Below are 24,137 nucleotides of genomic sequence, written 5' to 3'. Positions count from 1 at the left end.
GGAGTCAAGTCATAAAGAAAGAGATAAGAAAAAGAGGAGTCTCCATTTCATAAAGACAACATAAAGAAAGAAAGAATCTAGATTTGTGGGATCGAATAACTCAAGTCAGGTCGTAAAGAAAGAGATGTGAAAAACGAGAGTCTACATTTCTTCCCACTGTGGTTTGAGTTGCAATTCGGGTCTGAGTTGGACTCGAGTTGTGGTTTGAGTCCGGGTTAGGCGAGTCCACTATGCCAAATGGGCCCTGTTAGGTTAGAGAGCGAGTTAGAGTCTGCTAACTGAGTTGGGTAAGTTGGGTTAGATCAGGTGAGTTACTAAAGGAGTTGGACCTTATGGGTGAGCCAAGTGGGCTCGGGCTGGACCGAGTTGGCTTGGGTTGGGTTAGAGTTGATCTCAGGTTAGGGTGGTGTTGAGTGAGGTTGGGTTTGGGTCCACCTCAGGTTGGGTGTGGGGGTGGATGGGATTGGACATGGGGTACAGCTTGGGTAGGGGTTGAGATCAGGTTGCGGGTTAGGGGAGGTCGGAGTGGGGTTGACATCAGGTTGCGGGTTAGGGGAGGTTGGGTTGCGGCTAGGGGTTGGGTTTGAGTGTGGCTCAGGGGAGGTTGGTTTCGAGTTCGACTCGGGTTAAGGTGCAGGTCCGAGTTGGACTCGGGTTGGGGTTTGAAATATGCCATCTTAGGCATCTAATTTGAGCTAAGTACATATCAGGTGCATACCCTATTAGGCACTGGACGCACGTCTCAGGCACTGAGTGCCTATGATTTAGGCACTGGTCCGCATCTCAGGCACTAGGTGCCTGCGATTTAGGCGCTGAGTGCCTGCGATTTAGGCATTGGGTGTGCGCCTCAGGCACTTGATGCGCGGCCTAGGGGTGTGGCTTGGGGTGCGGGTTAGGGTCAAGGCCGAGTTGGCTGTGGCTTTGGAGTGCGGGTTGGGCGTGGGGTGGGGGTGTAAATTGGGGTGGGTTTTGGGTCGGGCTTGGATTAGAGTGGGGCAGAGTTGGGGCTTGGGTTGGGGCTAGGGGTTAGTGTAAAGATTGGGTGAGGTTGGGTTAATGTAAGGGTCGGGTGAGGTTCGATTAGGAGTGGTGTCAGGATGTGGGGTTCAAGTAGGGGGCACAAGTTTGGGTTGGGTGTAGGTGGAGTTGAGCCGGGACTGAACCGGTTTGGGTTGGATTCAACCAATTCGGGTTGGGTTGGCTCGGGTTGCAGTTCGGGTCCGAGTTGGACTCAAGTCGCGGTTTGGGTCCGAGTTGGACTCGGGTTATGGTTAGGATACGAGTTCGACTCGAGTCGCGGTTCGGGTCCAAGTTGGACTCAAGTTATGGTGTGGATACGAGTTGGACTCGAGTCACGGTTCGGGTCCGAGTTGGACTCAGGTTATGGTTCGGATTCGAGTTGGACTCGAGTCGCTGTTCGGGTCCAAGTTGGACTCGGGTCAGACCGGGTTTGGTCCTTGGGTCCTTTGGGTCGTGTGCGCCCAAGGGTTAGAGGTAGCAAGGCTGAACGGGTTCTAAGGTTAGCTGCATGAAAGTGAGGCTTAGGGGGCGGCCACATGGACTGGAGGATGTGGATGGGTCTTCCTTAGGCCAGGTGGGCCATAGGATCGGATACATCTTTTTTTATCTTCTCCATGCAAAGTTACTGTTATGGTTTGTGTTACTCAATCATGTTCGTTCATCTTGCCCAGCTAATAAAGCTTCTATACAACAACCGTCAGTGTTGACATCATTTGATTAATACTGCATCCACTACTGTTTGCATCATATGAAACATATTTCGAACAAAAATCTTATGATAGCGTTTTTTGATATCATCCCAAAAATCTTAGCCAAACCAATTGATCATTAAATCAAAAACCAACAAACACAGCATGCAATTGGATCAAAGACCAACACGTTTAGGCTCAAGGCTATTGGATCCGATTAGAAGACACACACACAGCAATGTTGTTGAATTAAGAATTAATATATCATGCCATTGGATTATTAAAGTAACGTGAAAAGAACGTTGGATCGGATCAAAACAGCAAGGCTAACGAATTAATGAACGAACGCAGCATCTTATTGGATTATTTAAATAACGCAGCAAGGCTTATGGGATTAAAAACAAACCAAAGCTTTTTCTTCTTCTTTTTTAACATAGAGCAAAACAAGATCGTTTGACCGACTAACCTTTGGTGCGATAAAATTCGAGTAGATCTTTTTAGCTGATGGGACATAAATACGGCGCTACTCCCAAATCTCGCCACGTGTCGTCCATGCACCAGTGGAGCCTAACCATCATGAAGAAAGGTGCTGATAAACGGCAAGACCATACGATTACGACACGTGTCACCTTCTCGCCGTCCAAACCTCATCATCACAAATTATGGAAGGGTTTATCCAGCGAAACCACGCACACCGTCAAAACAGGAGAACGGCCCAATCCTGCAAATGAATGTTTTCTCTCCATAATGATGAAAAGGTCCGCACGCCACCCCTTAAAAGGGGGAGAAGGGAAGAAGAAAAGAGGATTTTGGAATCTCCCTCAAGACAACCGGAAAAGAAAGAAAGAGGCAAGGCAACAACAGAGGAGGTTGGGAGCTTGGGAGCTTAATCCCCCTCTCCCAGGTAGTCCCCTCCGACCCATCCACCCATACCCCAAGAAAAGAACCTATGCCTTGGCCTTAGTAAACCTGACCAAACCCTCGCCTCTTCTCGCTGTTCTTTATATTGATTGGTCAAGAATCTGACTTGGGTGTCGAAGTGGTTGTCCGGGACCCACCCCGGACCCCCCTGACCCCTTTGTTTGTGATTGCAGACCCCGTGGAGGCTCTCTACCCACCGCGCGATCGCAGACCCGGATTTCGACGCCATCATATTGGTGCCATCCTTGGGAATCGTCGAGTATTGAACGCTTTACAACGATGAGAAACCACACCCAACAGCAAGAAACAGAGGTAATGACCAGGAGCCAGGCCCGACACGCACAAACCCACGCCTCAAGTTCCCAGGAGCCAAACTCGCCGCTCTCGGGCCGACACCAGCCCGCCTCCAGCACACCGCAAATGGTCCCCACCATGGAAATGTTTAACAAATTCCGCCAAGAGCTACTCCAACGTTTGCCTCCGTCGGAACCTCCGGCTCCGGGGAGGCCCCCGACAGCACATGACCAGACGGAAGCCTATGACGAAGGTGACGAGGAACAGCATCTTATTGGATTATTTAAATAACGCAGCAAGACTTATGGGATTAAAAATAAACCAAAGCTTTTTCTTCTTTTTTTTTAACATAGAGCAAACCTAGATCGATAAAATTCGAGTAGTTGAAGAGTGTAAGCTCCAATGGTGATGCTCGGAATGACCAATGTGGTCTATTTATAGGGTGGTGAACCAAGTTCCCTTTGTCATTTGGATTCTTAGGTTGGTTTAATGGGATAAGATAGAAGGGAGGTGGAGAAATAAGGATAAGCTAAAGTAGTTAGGCTGATAAGATCTAGAGGAAAAGGAGTGTGCGGTCGACCGCACCAAGCCCTCCACTTTTGGATGGGTTAGGATGATCCAATGGACCTGATTTTTTGTACACACCCTATCTATGATGGGGCCTTGCAAATGAATGGTTTTGATCAACACAAAAAATGTGGGACCCATGTGTTTGCTCCCTCGACCGCACCTAAGCTTAGGTGCAGTCGACCGCACAATCTTATTTCTCCAAGATCTAATCTCATCCCAACTATCCACCATTCGGATAGATAGAGAGATTTGGTTGTTGCACATGTTGGAGAGAGAGAGAGAGAGTCGGTTGGAAATATGAGTCTAGATTTCTTCCCATTGTGGGACCGCAGATAAGAAATTAAGAACCCTTGTGCAATACTTTGAAATTCGGACTCTCACTCACATATTTATTTGTTCTATTAGTAGAAAAGAATACAAAGTAAGTGAACGCAGATCCAACAAATTAGAATGAGTGGTGGTAACTTTGTAAGAGGCAATATCAGCCCCCACTCTAAAGTAAGCTAAACTCAAATGCATATATAACATATTAGAATGAGTGATTGTGTGTAACGTTGTGGGAGGCAATATCAATCCCCTACTCTAAAACCAAAAAAATCTCTTATGGCAAAGGATTTATTGACAAAGTCCTAAAGCTATATATCTTAATTCATTGAACCTAAGCAAACCGAGCTTAATAAATAGATCATTCAAATCTTGTAAAAAAATCCACCCTAATAAATACTAACACAATCTTTAAACTTGATATGTTTTGGAAATAAAAGAATTTTTTATTTTAGAAAATCGGTGCTTTTTTAAAGAGGTGAAAAGTGCTTTTGGAAAGACTATAAGTTTATTCCCATTGTCAAGTGAGAATGAGCATGGCATGTTATTAGTAAAAAAAGATATAGTTATTAGGGAAAAGCATTTCCATCAAGTTTCTCGGTAGTTACCGAGGTAAGATGAACCTTCACCCGGTAGTAAGGCACTATTTTGTCTCTCTCTCTCTCTCTCTGGATCCCAACACCAAGATATCGGTCTCTTATCACATTCATTTCCTTTGCAACATCTGATTCTACTGAAGGTGCTTAAACTTCAATGAAGCACATTCAAGTGATTCATTGCTGAATCGGAAGTCTTGAGAAACATATTACACTTGAGAAACATAAGATGCAAATTCTATGGGGTAATGTAATATATTTAATAAGAAAATTTCCACTAAATGATATAAACAAAAGATTAGTGTTCTGATTTTGAAATGAATATGAATCAATTTTTCAAATAATATTTCTTCGTCTGGAATCTAAAATCCAATCTCCTATTTTTGCCTTATCATCTAAACATTTTCTTTATTCTCCATTTATGCCCTTGTTGAGGTAGATGAGTGGTGGCTATCTTGAAGGTCCAATGACAGGTGACATCAAGAGGCCTAACACACCGAGGAAGCTCAAGATATAATAACGGGTCCATGAACATAGGAGGCTCACGCTGAGAGGAGGTGATTCCAAGAATGAGCATTTTTTTAACCCGATATATATCTAGGAACCCAGGGCAGCAACTTAAATTTTATTTATAAGAATAAAAGATAAAAGAGGACATAAATAACCCATCATAATACAAGAAAAATAATTAAAAAAAGAAACAATTATTAAGTATATACATAATGTGTAGCTGGTCGCGTCTATCAGCTCCTCTGGAATCCTTTGGTAGGTTGTCCCAATCTCAAAAGACTAAATTTATGCTAGTGTCACAAACATAATTTTCCAAGAATGAGCATGGCATGTTATTAGCAACAAAAAGATATAGATATTGGGCAAAAGCATTTCCATCAAGTTTCTTAGTAGTTATTGAGGTAAGATGAACCTTCACCCGGTAGTAAGGCCCTATTTTGTCTCTCTCCGTGGATCCCAACACCAAGATATCGGTCCCTTATCACATTCATTTCCTTAGGCCATCATTGAACATGTCACCCGTGGGGTTCTTTTTAGTGAACATGTCCAATAAAAGAATCCCATAACTATACACATCTCCACCCGTGGGGCTCTTTCCAGTGAACGAGTTCCATATTCTGCAAATTTCCACATATATTATGCTTTTTATGACAAAGGAATCAGGATTCCAATTAGAAACTAAAAGAAAATATGATATTTGAATATGAGAATAAAGAGAATTTTTTCTTAAGTAATGAGAGATAATAGATTGGCGTCTTCACATTAGAACCCTTAGTAAGAAGGAAGGAGTTGAGTTGAAGGAAATACATGGCATTACTAATCACAAACTATGGTATAAAGGGGACTAATGACTCAGCTCATTGAAAGAAAAGCTGATATTTATTACGAATCAATGAGTAGATGGCCAAGGTGTTATGTCGTTGGCGTAAAATTTAATATATATTAAAAATCAATTCAAGAAATTTTTTTAATCATAGCATTATTTTGGAAAGGGAGCCGAAAGCTAAACAAGAATCTGTTTTGTAAAAAAGCACAAGATCCTCTATTATGACAAGAGCTCAAGAAAAGAAAGAAGAGAGCCTGAATTCCTACAAATGCCAAAAATACTGTGAAAATGACCTAATCGCTGCTCATTTTAACTCACATATTTTCAGAACAGAATTCTTTTTTAGAAGTGTTTTCCTTATAGAAATTTTAAACATTTAACTTCTCATTGTTAAGAATTTCGTAATATATCTGATCCCTGTCTATTAAGAAAGTGGTTCTGAGAGAGAGAGGAAGGGAGGGGGGGGAGATGTGCAGTCAATCATCATGGAAGTAAAGACAATGGGAAATTTGTTATAAGCCTAAAAATTATCAACAAAAACCTCTAATTTATGAATATATAGCTACAAAAATCACCAATCAATTGTCTAAAAATAATTTAAAGTTTATTTTACTCATTTTACCTTTTTACTTAAAGAACGTCAAAGACCCAAAGGAGCCATTAGGATACAAGAAGTTTATAATCCCAGATTTTACGAGTTAAAATCTGGATTCTATAAGCTAAAACCAGGATTGCCCATTTTTAGGATTGTAAAATCCAGGTTTTCGCTTATAAAATCCAAGTTTTAGCTTGTAAAATCCAATATTTTAAAATCCTGGATTATAAAATCCATGTATCCGAAGGGCATCAAGATGTAGAAACAAATAAAGATGGAAAAAATGGAAAAATATATGGCAATGTTATTGTTGATTTGATAAAATTGTCAACTCCCTTTTAAATGTGACCCTTGGTCCATTACATAAATCTATTGATCTAGTAACATTTTTGTTTTTTCTTTTTTTCTTTTTTTCTTTTTTTGGAAACTGTGTTTAATGGTTGTGCCCCAAAAATTATTTCCATCGGTTGATCCTAACCCTCCGATCTATAGAGGGTTAAGATCAACCCTCTAACATTCGGAGGATTAGGATCAACCTTCGGAGATGATTTTTGGGGCACAACCTATTTAGGTTGTGGCCAATCTAATGGACGGTTTGGATCATCCTATGGTGGGGGCCATACCATACTTTTAATAAAGTGAGGAGTGCCATCATCAAAATACAGTAGCGCTGATAACATTTCCCTATAAATAGTTTTGAGGCATTGGTAACAAAAAAGTAACCCTTTTTATCACGGTACTTGCTGGTCTCGATACGCAAGTCTACATTTCAGAATTATATTCCCTTTGCTGATTAAGGGCCTCTTTGGATACCACCAAAATTACCCCATATTTGCAGATAAGATTGCCTAAAATTAATCTTCTTTGTAAATGAGACATTAGTTCATTTTGAAAGCCATTAACTAAGTGGAGACACCCCATTTGGTCAAGAAAGGACTAATGATAGTCTCCAAGGTAAACCCGTCTGAACACAGTAGCTCTTCCAGAATAAACCCGTCTGAACATGGTATCTAATCTGAGCGAACCCGTTACGACGCGTTAGCTCTCCAGGGTAAACTCGTCTGAACACGGTAACCCTTCCAGAATAAACCGTTTATCATACGGTATCTAATCTGAGCGAACCCGTTAAGACGCATTAGCTCTCCATGGTAAACCCGTCTGAACACGGTAGTCCTTCCAGAATAAAGCCGTTATCACACGGTAGCATATGAGCATACCCATTACGACGCATTAGCTCTCCAGGGTAAACTCGTCTCAACATGGTAGCCCTTCAAGAATAAACTCGTTATCACATGGTATCTAATCTAAGCGAACCCGTTACGACGCGTTAGCTCTCCAAGGTAAATCCGTCTGAACACGGTAGCCCTTCCAGCATAAACCCGTTATCACACGGTATCTAATCTGAGCGAACCCGTTGCAACGTGTTAGCTCTCCAAGGTAAACCCATCTGAACACGGTAGCCCTTCCAAATCAGAGTAAACCCATCTAAGCAAGATATCTAATCTGAGCGAACCCGTTATTACACGGTAGCTCTCCATGGTAAGTCTGTCTCTACATAGTAGCCCCCCAAACCGGTATAAACCCGTTCTCACACGGTATCCAATCTGAGCAAACCCGTTATCACACTGTAGCTCTTCCACGGTAAGTCCGTTCGTACGCAATAACCCTCCAAACCCGAGTAAACATGTTCTCACACGGTATCCAATTCGAGCAAACCCATTATCATACGGTAGCTCTTCAATGAAAGTCTGTTTCTACGCGGTAACCCTCCAAATCAGAATTAATCTATTCCCATGCAGAGATCCTGCAAATCAAATCAAAGCTCGAGTAAGTTTGTTTGAACACGGTAAGCTCGTTACAAATCATATACTGTTAAAACACAGTATCATATAAAAAATCATGCGTACAATCCGTCGTATCAATCAACCAGGTGCCAATCTTATTATCAGTGTCTGCACTGGGTGTCAAAATGACATCCCCCGAGGTCCCTCTCCAAATCAGTGTCCTTAACCTGACCCAGTGGTTTCTCCCCAAGTCGGTGTCCTAAACCTGACTTCTGATGACCCTCCCGGCTGTTAGTAATAACATCCATCCCAGGGTTTGTTCTAACGGTCACATTTTCAAAACCCCAAACCGTCGGCGAGAGGTTTTCACTCAATGACCTGACAGTAAGATTCCTCGGTGAGGGCTGCACGCCTTAGGATCCAATGTGAGTTTTGCAAGCTTATTATTAATCTTCGGTGATAAAAATTTGATGTCTCCTTACTTTGGCATTCACGTGCCTTGAACCCTCTACGAAAGAGGGGCATCTGTAGACACCCAATTTTGTCAAGGTAGTACTAATGATAGGTGTTGCGAGGAAGAACCTTATGACAAGTCCCAGAGCACCAGTAGTGTTTCTCTCAATCTCTCTTTAGGGTAACAAACGATTTTCGAAAGCTGTTTTAATAACTGAAAAGCCTGTTTTAACACAGTACCCTCCTTTTTCGACAAACCAAAAGCCTATTTTATATAGCACCCGCCTTGTACGGCACAAACCGGTAAGCCCGTTTGCACACGGCATTTCAATCGGTAAGTTAACTTTGGGTCAAAAACTTATGTTTGCACCCAAAGGACACATTTGTTTTCCGAAAGCACCCGATCTTAGATTCATTGGAAAGCTTATGGAACAAGGAATCCACCGAATCTGACCGCATGCAAATCGGAGTTCGATCGGAAGAGATACGAACATTTGAAACAAAACCGATAAAAGACGGAAAATTGTATTTTTCGAGAACTGGAGAAAAGACAAAAAATCACGTTAACCGGGGACGACATCATCTGGATAAGACCAAATGATGTCATCCCTTGGAATTCGCCTGGGGCGAATTCTGGTTCAAACCAGATATTTTTTACCCCCCACCAATAAATAGGTGGGGGGTAAAGGTTTTTTACACCTTCTCTCTCCTCTTTTGGTGTATACACCCTCCTTCGGTGTATTTCTAGCCCCGAACCCCTGCAGAAATCCAAAAATAAAAACCCTAGTTAGCTTGCTTTTTAGAAGAGAAAAAGTAGAGAAACACTAGGAAGCTTGAACCGGGCGTCGGCATTCCGACGAATTCTGAAGGTTTCGAGCGACGTGTTTTTTCTTTTACGCTGTTGTTCTACCAAATTTCGCAGAACTACGAGCTGCTTTTCAATAGCAGCGCCGTTGTTCTGCTGAAATTTTGACAACTTCGGAGTTCTTTTCGGCTGCATAGCGTCGTTACTCTGCCAATTTCTCCGCAACTCTGGAGCCTCCCTCGTCAATACAGCGTTATTCCGCCGCCGATTTTCGGAGAACCCAACACCCTGTTATCCAAATAGCGTTGTTGCGCCGTCGATTTTCAGAGAACCCAACACCCTGTTATCCAAATAGCGTTGTTGTTCTGCCAAAATCTTCAAAAAAATCAAAGCCTCTCACTTCCAAACAAGCGCAGTTACGCTGCCCGAATCTCCACTGATAAAAATTAAGTTTTTTCAATGTAATTTCCTTTTCATAGAAGGCACCTGACGTCATAAAACCAAGGCTGAACGGTCAGGCAAATTATGATATAAACCCCTCTGCCTTTCTTTAACTTTCTGCAATTTACAGCTTTCTGTACTTTCTTTTACAAAGTAAGGTGCGAGGTGGTAACATAAGACCTCCGGCTCATGTCAGGCCCCCAAATCATATGATATAAACCCCTCTGCCTTTCTTTTACTTTCTGCAATTTACAGCTTTCTGTAATTTCCTTTACAAAGTATGGTACGAGGTGGTGACATAAGATCTCCGGCTCATGCAGCCCCCCAGATCTTATGATATAAACCCCTCTGACTTTCTTTCTTTACTTTCTGTACAGTCTTTTCTGTATGATTTAAGGGAAGGGGGCCTACTTGGGATCAATTGCAGCACTCCTTTGGAGTCTGTAACATATGGTCTCAAACAGGATCGAACTGAACCGCTTATTTTTTATTTTTTCTGTAAATTCATTTCATTTACATCACAAAATTAACCGTAACCTAACAAGGGATAAAAAGACCAATTATCTTATTTCAAATCCTTCGAAAAATGCCAATCTAAGTTAAGAGACCGGATTACTCCTGGCAAGAGGAGTGCCTGACACCTTCCCCGATTGTAACCACAACCCTTACCTAGATATCTGTAAGGACCACGCCTTAAAACAGAGCAAAATATACGGTTCAAAGGCCCAGAGCAAAAGAACCTCTTTGGTTACTATTCTTTCAACGAAGTTTGAGCCCCAATGCTCATCTCCTTGAAAGAACAGGCACGGGTCCTAGGCCCTAACCTAGGTGGAGACTCTGAATTCTCTATCTCGCAAAGCTAGGACCCCGGCCAGAGTTCGTAAGATACGCAGATCAAATAACACCCCCCGAAAACCCGATGTGATGATCCCTTGTCGTCTTGCGCAACGAGGGAAAAAATTGGCTCCCACAAAATGAAATGACATTAAATTAGCACTTGATTGGTGGTACATTGACTAAAATCCTGTCATAACTGGTCTAAATTATTTTCAAATATTTTTTAAAACTATTTTTAACAGATAGATCTCATCGTTTCCGTTCAAATTGAGTATAGGAGTGTCAAAATCCTATAAGAAACGAGTGAGATGTGAATTTTATAAAACGGGCACAAAAAACTGCTTTTTCCAGGCCCGGTCGACCGCCCCACTAAAACAATTTTAAATTCCAGCAGCCCTACGTGGGCTGCCGGCCTTGCACGAAAACCTAGTCGTTGGGGCAGGCATAATGGCTAGTTAAGTTTTTGACCCGTTTTTTATCTTTTCTTGCCCAAACTACCCCTAAAACATTCATGAGTCATTGTGGACTAAATATATGAGGTTTCATCATGGATTTGTAGACTTTTGGACTTATTGAAAACCTCATTTGGGCTTTAACCTTCAAATCCATTAGTTTTCTTCGAATGGTTTGAACTTGCATATATTCTTTTGAAGAAGATCTCCATAGGGCTTTATCATTGTAATCTTTTGGAGAGAGCAAGAGCTATCATCGTTGTATCAAGCCTAATCCAGAGGCTAAGAAAGTTCTTCATTCTTCTTACTTATTGTAATCGAGGATCTACGATTTGGCCCGTAAACAAAGGTGAATCCAGTTTGTATTGCAAAGAGGGTTTGTTCCCTCGGAGGCGGAGAAGGCGATTATACGGCTTGGGGATTCTGGTATAGTGAAATCTCACATTAGTGAAGAAAATCCCGAGGAAAGACCAAGTACTTGGGTAGTGGAGTAGGGCCTTGAGGTTAAGGGACCGAACCACTCTATATCATTGCATTGTCTCATATCTCTCTCCCTATCTCTATTGGTGATTGGTAATTCCCTTTCCTTTAATTATCTTAAGCATACTTGAACAAGGGTTAGAACAATCATGGATCAATTTCACACACCCTTTTCATTTAGGGAAAATTTTAATTACTCAATTCACCCCCATTCTTGGGTTGCCCTTTGGGATTTCACCTATCATTAATCCGGTCTTGACAAAATGGGGTGTCTACAGTATCCACCATGTCTTCAGCAACAAAGTCTAGCACACCAACCAAAGGATATTCGACAACATACATTGAAGCCCGTGGAGGTTCGCTCCAACAAAGATCTGGTGACACTGGTGTGGTAATCACCGACACGAACCAGAAACAGTTTGTTGTTGTTCCGATCACTAGTGGCTCTTCAGTTTCTTCGCAAACCTTAACTTGCAGCCATCAGATTAATTTGGTCGGTGAGACGTCTCCCATCATTCCAAATTTCACCGAAGGGAATGAGAGATAACGAATGCTGTTAATGCCCAAGAGCGCCATCAAAAGGGAAGAATATAGTTCGGCAGGCCAACTAAGGAGAAAGAGAGGAGAAGATAGCCATGGCCTTTGGTGGGGATCACCGGAAAGTCAATGATCATCGAAGCTATTCACAACTTCTTCGATATAAGGGCAAACTCCATAAATCGGAGTGGTCATATATATAGACAAGATCTACCTTCAAGGGATTAAATAAGGATAAAAGAGACTTATATATTACCGAAACCTATTGATTAAAGGATTTTAATTCGACCAAGAATCATCACAAGGAGGCAAATGAGGCGAAAACGAAATGAGTGAATGGAAGACAAACCGTTCAAAGAAGACCATAATTACTATTGTTTCCCAAGCGCACTTTTTCGAGTTCAAGGGGATGCTTATAGTCTTAAGGCGACACATATCCTTGGATAACCATAAATATCGGGTGACCTCAAACGACGAGATCGAGTTAAAAATATGGATTTAAATCCCAACATTCACTGGAAGGATCAATGTTGCTTTGGTCAGAAAGACGTGAGTCTAGTAACATTCCATCAGTCTCCATTAGACAACTGAAGGAATGTGGGAGCGATGTTTACACCAATTTTTCGGCATTATCGGTCAAGCAAGACCGAATTGTCAAGTGGCAACTCATTTGGATCGAGTCAATAGAGTTATGTGTCGGGCTGGTCTTTGGTGAAAATGTGGAGGAACATGCAAGTAATGGAACCCAGAGGGATAGACAGTTGTTAAAGGTTTCCTCCTAATTGTACTTATTGATGAGCACATTTATGTGTGAATAGTAGGTAGGAAAAACATGCATATTTTATGTTTAGAACGCTACAACCAAGGTATTTTGTGTGTTTTTTGGTGTTTCAGGGTTATTCTTGAATTTTTAAGAAAAATGGAGCTAACGAGATGAAATTCGAAAGAATTTTCCATCATTTGAAGGGTTTAGATCATCTATGGTTCATCAATTGGTTGGCTCGGAATAGCCTTGGAAAATGATTTGGAGGGGTACAAGCAATTTATTCTAAGGCCCACAAAATATGCGGTTAAGATCATCTTATGGAGGTGATTTTTGAGGTGCAAATAATTTTACATTGTTGACCATCGATTGAACGGTTAAGATCAGCCCACAAAAACGATTCAAGACGTGCGACCATTGGTAAGATAGAAATTCACATTGGGATCCATCAATTCAACGGTTTAGATCATCTCATTGGAATGGTTTATAGGTGCAATTAATTTACGTAGTGGACCGTCAATTGGATGGCTTGGATCGTTTCTTGGAGATCAAGAGGAGAGAAGGGAATTATTAGTTATTTTATGTGTATTACAAAGGAGGGGTAGATTTGCCATTTGCAAATTAATGTGGCATGGTTGTAATTCATTCGAAAGTTGCTTGAGGATATAAGTGGAAGGTTTTGTACACAACTTTGGAAAGAGGAAAGATATGAAAGTAACCCATGTTTCTTTTATAAGAGATATAGAAAGCCCATTCAAGCCTTAACCTTATCCTTTCATTTGTTTCTTAAGATTAGCTTTTTAATCTCCACCTTACATCTTTTTTAATCCCTTAATTTAGCAACCCTTCTCACCCAAAATCCTATATATCTATCTCTCTTGAACTCTCTCCCATCTTCTTAAATTTTTAGTCTCATCTCGTCTCGTCGCGTCTTCACAGTTTTTTATTTTTTTTTCTAAAACTTCAACGGACCATAACTTTTTTGTTTTAGCTCCGATTCGCGCGCGTGGTCGGATCCGTTGAACTCGTATCGACGAGAGAAATCCCTTTCTCTCTTTGATCCAACCATCTAAGATTCAATCCAGGGCGAGATCAAGGCTTGAAGGAGAACAATGATTCAACCATTGAAGGAGAAAAAGAATAAGTTTTCTTGATTTTTCTCTTTTATTTCAATTTCAATGTGATGTATTTTTGTTTTCAAGTTCAATTAAAGAATAGTTCACTTTGTTTCTTTTCCTTTTAAAGTTCTTTAATGGAAATTCTCTTCTCTATCTTCCTTATTTTTGCTTCTTTCCCCTTCTCTATGCGTAACTAAATCCAACCTACTTAGGGTTTAGATGAAACCATGGGGAAGAAGAAAGGTTTTTTATTAAATTCAATAGAGTAAAAAAATAACATATATAGGGATTTGTAATTGTTGGATCCCAATCACTCATGCCATTGGCTTTTCCCTTTTGTATGAGTAATTGCCGATAAACAAAAATAAATACTTGTATATTCAATAAAATTGGATAGTATAGTTGATAGATTACTCATGGAAAATAACATCATTTGTTCTTATCTCTCATAGACATAACTATCAATTATGCGATTCAATACAATCAAAAATTGATTTGATTAATAATCCAATCCAAAACCATGATAGATTCTAACCTTAAGTAATCTTTTATCGAATTAAAGTTTCAATTAGATTTTCAATTACTTTTCCAATAGAATCTCAATTCACTTTTGAATAGTTTTTTCAATCAATTTAGGTTTTAGATTTTTATTTTCTAATTAGATTAGACAATTAATTAATAAAAATCCTTTATTGGTTTACTTTGCCTTAATATAAGGATTAAAAGTTGTAATCTTTTCTTTATTATTTTCGATCCTTGTCTATTTAGTTTATAAATTTAAATATATTGTTGGATCCGAGGTTGTAGTCCACGAAAATCCTGAGTCCATTCTAGGCAACAATATATCATAAGTTTATTTTCTAAGTATTATAAGGGTAGAAATCACAATAAGCTCTTCCCTGAATTCGACAAGTATTTACACGATCCGTGCACTTGCGGTTATTTATAATATCACAATCAAGTTTTTGGCGCCATTGCCGGGGAAAAGTTAGATTACTTTAATTCTTATATTATTTAAAGGAGGTCAATTAGTTGTTTGTTTATTTTGCTTTTTGGTCACTTCTTGTTTTAACTTGGCTATTTTCTGTGTATGAGTGCAGGTTGGGTGCGCAACTCTGTCAACCGCTTAGAGAGAGCAACTCGATCAAAAAAAAGAGACGGACATTCAACCAATTCCAATAACCATGGCGGAAGGGGAAGTTCTCAAAACCCTTCGCGATCGTTTCTACCCTGCCCGAGCCGCACAACCATCCTATATTAGATTGCCGACCGCTCAGGGCTGTAATTTTAAGTTAAAATCACAATTTATTACTATGCTTTCTCACTTTCACGAGCTTCCTTCTTAGGATGCCTACTTATTTTTAAGAGAGTTTGAAGAGGTATGTGCTTTAATTAAACTACCACAACTCACGGATGATGCGGTTAAATTGAGGTTCGTAACCTTTTCACTCAAAGAGGGAGCCAAAAAATGGCTTTATGGTTTGCCCACAAACTCCATCACCACTTGGGAGGAGTTTACAGTAGCGTTTCTTAAAAAAAAATTTCCTTCACATAAAACTAATAAACTAAGAAACGATATTCTTCAATTTAGGCAAAAACCCCATGAGTCATTTTTAAAATTTATGAAGAGATTCAAATATCTACTCCAAGAATGTCCTCACCACGGCTTAGATACGTGGAAAATCATATATGAGGGCATTGATTTTCAAACCAAACAACTTTTAGAGTCCATGTGCCTTATGGGATTCACATCCTATACGAATAAGGACGAAGCTTGGAGTTCTTGCTTGATTTGGCAGAAAAGACCCGTTAGTGGGAATCCACTCAAGAAAACGAAAGAGCCACATCAAGCAAGGGATTCTTCATTGAGGGTACCGTGGCCAAGGAGGTCCAATTAGATAGTCTTATCAAAAGGCTAGAAGATATAGTTGTAAAGTGACCCGCACAAGTAAATCAAATCAAGCAAAGTGTCCCTATGTGCAATTGGTGCCAATCTCCTGACCATGTCATAGAAGAGTGTCCCAATTTTTTAAAGTTTGGTAATTCTACTAAAAATGCAAGTGCTTTGTTTTCAAATAATCCTTATACTAAAACTTACAATCCGGGATGGAGAAATCATCCAAATTTGTCTTAGAGCCAAGGGAGCTACCAAGGTGGGCCATCCAATTTTCAAGGTCAAAGCCAATTCAGCCAACCTAGGCCCGAGATGTATGGCTTGGATCATTTCTTGGATAGGGGCGGTTACAAAGGAGGGGTAGAGTTGTCATTTGTAAATTAATGTAGCATGGTTGTAATTCATTCGAAGGATAGGGACAATTTGGTCATTTCATGCACATATCCCTCAACTTGGAAACTTTCCATTATTTTCTTTCTAACATTTAGAAAGTTGCTTGAGGATATAATTGGAAGGTTTTGTACACAACTTTAGAAAGAGGAAAAATAGGAAAGTAACCCATGTTTCTTTTAGAAGAGATATTGAAAGCCCATTCAAGCCTTAATCTTATCCTTTCATTTGTTTCCTAAGATTACCTTTTTAATACATCTTTTTCAATCCCTTAATTTAGCAACCCTTCTCACCTAAAATCCTATATATCTATCTCTCTTGAACTCTCTCCCATCTTCTTGAATTTTTAGTCTCGTCTCGTCTCGTCGCGTCTTCGCAGTTTTTTATTTTATTTTTCTAAAACTTTAACGTACCATAACTTCTTTGTTTTCGCTCCGATTTGCGCGTGGTCGGATCCGTTGGACTTGTATCGACGAGAGGAATCCCTTTCTCTCTTTGATCCAACCATCAAAGATTCAATTCAGGGCGAGATCAAAGCTTGAAGGAAAACAATGATTCAGCCATTGAAGGAGAAAAAGAATAAGTTTTCTTTATTTTTGTCTTTTATTTCAATTTCAATGTGATGTACTTTTATTTTCAAGTTCAATTAAAGAAGAGTTCTCTTTTTTCCTTTTCCTTTCTAAGTTCTTTAATGGCTATTCTCTTCTCCGTCTTCTCCATTTTTGCTTCTTTCCCCTTCTCTTTGTGTAACTAAATCCAACCTACTTAGGGTTTAGATGAAACCATGGGGAAGGAGTAAGGTTTTTTTATTAAATTCAATGGAGTAAAAAAATAACATATATAAGGATTTGTAATTGTTGGAACCCAATCACTCATACCATTGGCTTTTCCCTTTCGTATGAGTAATTGCCGATAAACACTATAAATACTTATATATTCAATAAAATTGGATAGTATAGTTGATAGATTACTCATGGGAAGTAACATCCTTTGATCTCATCTCTCATAGACATAATTATCAATTATGCAATTTAATACAATAAAAATTTGGTTTGATTAATAATATATCCAATCCAAGACCATGGTGGATTCTAACCCTAAGTAATCTTTTAATCGAATTAAAGTTTCAATTAGATTTCTAATTACTTTTCCAATAGAATTTCAATTCACTTTAGAGTAATGTTTTCAATCAATTTAGGTTTTATATTTTTTTTCCTAATTAGATTAGACAATTATTTAATAGAAATCCTTTATTGGTTTACTTAGCCTAAATATAAGGATTAAAAGTTGTAATCATTTCTTTATTGTTTTCGATCCATGTCTATTTAGTTTATAAATTTAAATATATTGTTGGATCCGAGGTTGTAGTCCACAGAAATCCTGAGTCCATTCGAGGCAACAATATATCATAAGTTTATTTTCTAACTATTGTAAGGGTAGAAATCACATTGCAGTTGCCAATCGGGGGAAGGTGGGTAGTAACCACCTGGAAGAATAGAGGACGTGCAAATAATAGAGCCTGAAATGGGCAGCTACCAAAAAGTTTCCTCCAAGAGAACATGTGGTAAAGAGGAGTGGTTACCCGAATACAACTATGTAAGGAGACATCTGTCTCCAACGAAAAGGTCCTAGAACCAAATCCAACATATTTTAGCATTTGTTCTTATCTTGACTTTTGTATCTTTACTTTTCATAGCTATAGATTTTATTTGGATTAAGGAAGCAATGAATTCATCTTCCCATATGGGTCTTTCTCTATAATTCAACTATCCTTTGCAGTGGTGTTTGTTTGTGTCGTTTTGTCGTTTAGTTAGAATCGAACGGTCTGTTGACCCTGAGAGTCATTTGCATTCTGCGCACATGCATCGACGGTGTCATTTGCATTCTGCTTGCATTGACATTTCTAACCAACCGTGAGTTGTTCACATTCTATGCATGTCAATATGCTGTTCTCATTCTGCATGTGTCTGTGGACCCCGATCCGAGGACGATGAGGAAACGAGTCCCTGCATCCTCTGGATCATCCATGTGTGAAGGAGAGCTCTGCCAAGGAACTCTCGAAACGGTGCCACTCTCATAGCATAGCACGAGTGGCGATACAAAATAGATACTTCTTGATCCAAGGATAAATCCCTGAACCAAGACGTACCTAAAATAACTCAGAGTCGCCATCCATGGATAGGCCATGGAAACCCAAAATCAAATCCTCTGTGCAATGAATAACTAGAAATATATATGGGTTCGTGCCTGGTTACAAATGGAGAAGGTCTGAAGAGCACCCCCAATTCGTCCGAGTGCAAGCACTTGGTCTCTTATGCCATTTTCATTAACTTCAACGAAGTTTGGGTAAAAATCATGTGAAATGAGAACAAATATCCCCGAGTGAACGTCTAACTAATCATGCGTGACTCGGGGATGAACTAATAAACACACATAAAATAAAATGAAAGATGTGCCGCCTAAGCACAGCTAGGTTATGAGTGACATACCTAAATGGTGCCTAAGTTCTGGTGGACATACACATGCAAGCTACAGCTAAAGGTATAAGATCGGTACAAGAAAGTAAGAAAACACAACAAAACATACAATAACAACACAACAAATCTTAAGACTAACGATTTGACCCGAGTCTTCGGATGGTCTGATATTCATCCAAAGAAGCCTACGTATCCCCGCCTCCACAAGAATCAGAGTCACGTAGTTCTTCGCACCTATTCTAAGCTATGATGCCTAAGACACCTAGACCTCTATCCTAGACTCGATCTAAAAGACCGGACTAGTTATTAAAGCTTATTGAGCGATCATTTAGATTTCAGTGAATTGTAGATTTTAGGACACCCTATATGCCCTAACTAAATGCAGGTTAGCCCTAAGCTAATGCAGGTGGTTCCTACAACCTATGTGTAACTAGGCTGTATTTCCTAAAGAAAACAAAGGGACAGAGGCGTTCCTATAACTCTAGGACAGACCCCTAACTCTAAAACAAGCACACAACAAACAAACAAACAAACAACCTATCAAGAAGAAACTCCTAACTCTAAAAACTCTCTATCTAAGAGAAACTCCTAACTCTAGAGGAAGATCTTTTGAAAACAAGGTTTTAAAGGTTTTTGAAAGATTTTTAAAGTTTATTTACAAGGTTTGGCTGGACTTGGGATAAAGATCCTAAGCTGCACTACGTACCTCGTGAGAGAGGATCAAGCCAACGTAGTTCGAAACGAACTCTCCTAATTACTACTTCTAAAACACTCAACACTTTAGATTTTTTTAAGGTTTTCAAATGTTTTTGATGTTTTAAATTTCTAATATTTTTGAGTTTTAAATGTTTCAATGATTTTTAGATTTTAATGCTTTTCCAATATTTTTGGATTTTTAAAGGTTTTCACCCTTTTGGTCAAAGACCTAAGGGAATACACAAATCAACAACCTAGGGCCAAACCCTAGGGTCAACAAGGGAAACCCCTAAATCGGGTAAGCTAGTGTCCCAAGAACACCGGAAACGATCTAAGATCCCAAACAAACAAAGCTCTAATAAGGCTGTGCTAGCCTCTAACAAAAAAGAGCGACAAGAACACTAAGGAGAAACTCCTAACTAACAACACTAAAGAAAGGGTGTAAATGGGTCAAATACTCTCTAATAAAACCACTAAAGAAGACAAATGAGTCAAAGACTCTCTAATAAGGACAAATGAGTCAAAGACTCGCTAATAATCATCTAAATGACAAGTGAGTCAAAGACTCTCTAATAAGGACAAATAAGTCAAAGACTCTTTAATAAAATCATTTAAAGGACAAGTGAGTCAAAGACTCTCTAATAATAACATTAAAAGCCAAATGAGTCACATACTCCCTAATAATATCAAATGAGTCAAGGGCTCTCTAATAATACCACTAAAAGGACAAATGAGTCAAAGACTCGCTCTAAAAAAAGGGGGGGCTTTAACATGAGGCTGGATAAGCCTCCTAAAAGAGAAACTCACTAATGAGACAAAGCCTGTCTCCTTAAGAAGGTATGACTTTCTAGTGAGACAAAGCTTGTCTCCTCTAAGATACAACTAAACTATAATGAGACAGTGTATGTCTCCTATGGGTTAAATTTCTACAAAACTAAAAATGGGCTCCCTAAGGAATAGATTCTAAAATGACAAGGCATGTCTCCAAAGAAGAATCACCTTTATGAGACCTAGTGTGTCTCCTAATGGGGCTCCAGATAACTCTCTCATTGCCCTTGCAATGAAGATAAGGGTTCTGATATTTAAGGGGACCTAGAAGACTAGATAAATCTTCTAAAAGAGAAAAGGAAAAAGCTACTGGGACTTGACAAGTCCTCTAAATGATAGGCTACTAATGTCTAATGTCTAAACGTCTAAAAGGCTGAGCTAGCCTACTAAATGAAAGAGGGGAAAGCTACTAGGACTGTGCAAGTCCCCTAAGGATGGGCTTGGGCTAGCGCCTTCATCGCTCTATACGATGATAAAAACCAAAGCCCAAAGGGATAAGCTGCATATATCATAATATGATAATATGCCTATCAGGGACCTCACATCCCTGCTTCTTTTACTTTGACCCTTATATTCTTTTATATTTTCTCGGATAAAATATCCTCAACACCAACCACTAAACGAGGGACATAACTAAAAATATTCATCTGCAAATATTTAATGATCACTGCATCGCATGTGAATATTTCATTATAAACATTCTCATAGAGCACTTTAATACTCACAACCCAATTGGAATACAAGAGATATTTTTGGTAACACATGTCATCAACTTAATAAGGTAAGTCATAAGCACCAGAAATTATAAGCAAGATGGATAACAATTATATTATTTATTAAAGCAATACGAGATTATTCTTAACGACATACTTAGCGTCCCATGACTAATTATTCAATGTTTGGAATGAAAATCTTTCAACGAATGGTCACAATAAAGGTTTCTAGATGAGCTGGTCTAAAGTTTTTCATAGAAATTATTTCATAAGCTCAAAACTTACTTGACGACACTATGGAAATTCATAGAAAAATGACTTAAGGGGCAGGCACAATACAAATTTCTATACGGACCAACTTGAAGCTTTTAATGAAAATCATTTGATATAAGCTACAATGACCTTATAAGTGCCATGAATCACTTTGAGAATGTGATCTGGACACAATCTGGGATCCAATTTTTGAAGCAAGGATTCAAGACAACTACAAAACAGATTGTTCTAAACCCGAGAATGTGCCCCATTACCTTACTATTACTTTTAGCAAAAATAATATCACCACAGGTGATTTCCTTTCCATAAGCACATGCCTTTGGGCCATCAAATGTATGCGAGCATTAATATAAACCCACTGATCAATTTTTTTTATGGAAACATTCAGCTTTCGGTAGAATGTAAACCCACTACTACCCAAATCAAACCAAAGCTCTAATTCTCATTAGGATCGAAGGCAAAACAAGCAGCTCAAATGAAGCAAATACAAAATGGAAACCAAATCAAAATAAAGAGCTAGAGCTGACGATCAAATAAGCCAACTAAGATAAACATTACAGTTCTAGTATTAAAACATCATTTCCGCCCAGATGAAAATAAAGACTTGACCAACTAAGCCAACTCTATACTTTATCAATTTATTTTTCAACAGAACTTTCATTTGATTTATATATCTATTAACAATAGATGCTATTGTGAAACAACTAAATTCAGGACATTTACAATCATATTTCATAAAGAAACTCCCAACGCCCACTTTCTTTTATGAAACCAAATATAATTCTATTAATATGATGATTGCTTTGAGACTCCTTCTTTTACCTGTATTTTAATTAACCATGGACAAATAATTTGGAATTGAATATGTAACTAAATTTCCAAAATAGCTCTATTTGAGAGACTATTGTAAAACATAGACATGAACATGATCGTTGAAACCTTACTTGTATCCAAGCTTGACAGCATTATCATCCAAACAGGCAATTCTTTCAAAATAACAATCAATTGTACCAGCCTTAAGACATCAAACCAAAACTAACCAGAATACAAAGAGACTTGATACAGTAGCACACAACAGGTTAAATGCTTGAGTAAAATAATGAACATCAAAACCTGTCCAACTATGATTGGTGGAAGCTAAAAATGATATACCTACCATGAGAGTTAAGTGCACATTATGAACCTGAGGACATAATTATATTTATTTGAGATTAAAAATCACACCAAACAATCAAACTGCATATTACTAAGGCCAAAGCCTATCCTCATACCATCAGCTCTGAAACAAATCATGGGAAATGATAAAAAGAATTCATAAAAATCTACTCAGCTTGAAAGAAAGAACCCATGCTTGGAATACATCTTTTATAAAACTACTTTGAGTCAAAGGTATTTTAAAATTCAATGATAACATTTGGGGCTTATACCATTGACAGGTTCTACACTCTTACAACCAAATATTATTCAATCACGCCGGCTAAATCCAACTAACTTACAAAAGGACATTCGGTCAAAAAAATAAAAAATAAAAAAAATTATACAAGCTATAAATCCAGTTAGAAAAGACAGAGCATATATAATTCCAAACCCACTCTTGAAATATATATTTTTTAGAAACCTGTAACTTTGTAAGACAACAAACATCCATTAAACTCATACATTTTATTTAGTTTATTTGTAAGTTTCCAATCCTGACATTTTTAACAAATAATATCTTTTCCGCACTCTCCGAACTACCTAAGACACTCTTCAGACCTATTTCTTGAAATTAGCTATATATAAAAAAAAAACAACACATCACATCTCTCAACAGAGCCTGAGAATTAGGCTATTACAGAATTCCAACAAATTTCTAAGAAAAAGAACATTAAACCTTTAAAATAGCTTAAACCTCTCATACAACAAAGCATAAAATCATTTTAATACAAAAATTTAGAAAATTTCTTAAGAAACAAACATATCTTTCCAATATTTTTAACAGAACATGTGTTGCTTATACAATCGATACCAAAAAAAATCACAAAATTTCACAGAAATTCCGAAAGAACAGATCACAAGAGATAATGATTTCCACAATATTAACACACAAAGGAGATAATGATTACATATTTCAGAAATCACCTAATATTCTTACCGATCTATACGAGAAATCTCAATTCATAAAAAAAAAATGAAGATCAAACATATTTAACACGTTCTGCACTTTAATCAAGAGATTTATAAAAGTAAAATTACCTGATGATGGCAATTAGAGGTCGAAAATGATGATCTTAAAGGCGCTTGAGTAGATCGGCCGGATTTAATGGTAGATGGCTAGATCTCGGTAGATCTTCGCCGAGGAGGATGAATCCTATGATGACCTCTCTCCCTCTCTCTCTTCTTTACAATCGCATGGATCTGGACAATCTCAAAGAGATTCAGTCTTGAGTGATAATTATTCTTCCTTTCCTCTGATTTTCTGCACCTTAATGCTAGATCTAGGGTTTCTAGTTTGGACTAAGGTTTGGATGAGATAACCTAAGGTTTAAATATTTAGATCTGAGATTTAGGATTTAAAGTAGTTAAGATCAAAAGAACACAGATCTTATCAGAGGAAAAAGAAGGAAAGCTTGCGGCAGATGAAGATTGGCCGGGATTTAACCGGAATCCGGCAAGGATTTGGTCGGAGAAGGAGTAAAGGTTAGGGTTAATGAGTTAGGATTCTAGATGTAGAAAAGAGATGGATCTCAAGGCTTCACGGCAGATCGGAGAATATAAACTGCCGGAAAATGGACGGAGATGAGAGGCGATCGGAGAAGATGATCGGAGAGGGGAAATGGGTTTTTCTCTCTTCTCCTGTTTCTCTCTCTGA

The 24,137-nt window shown here is 38.8% G+C and overlaps 1 long non-coding RNA gene across 1 annotated transcript; it reads right to left on the bottom strand.

The window, feature by feature from the left end:
• Positions 1-5,085: 5,085 nt before the first annotated feature.
• LOC143878530 (uncharacterized) lies at positions 5,086-24,137 on the bottom strand. Its single transcript, XR_013251005.1, has 2 exons — positions 23,522-24,137; positions 5,086-5,541 (listed from the first exon to the last, which is right to left on the bottom strand). It is a non-coding gene; the product is annotated as an uncharacterized LOC143878530 (long non-coding RNA).

The sequence above is a fragment of the Tasmannia lanceolata genome, unplaced genomic scaffold, assembly GCF_043159265.1.
Source record: "Tasmannia lanceolata isolate RefF3 unplaced genomic scaffold, GAP_Taslan_0.1 ptg000006l, whole genome shotgun sequence".
NCBI lineage: Eukaryota > Viridiplantae > Streptophyta > Magnoliopsida > Canellales > Winteraceae > Tasmannia > Tasmannia lanceolata.
Note: the sequence above shows the minus strand (reverse complement) of the source record. Positions and strands in the feature narration are given on the sequence as shown.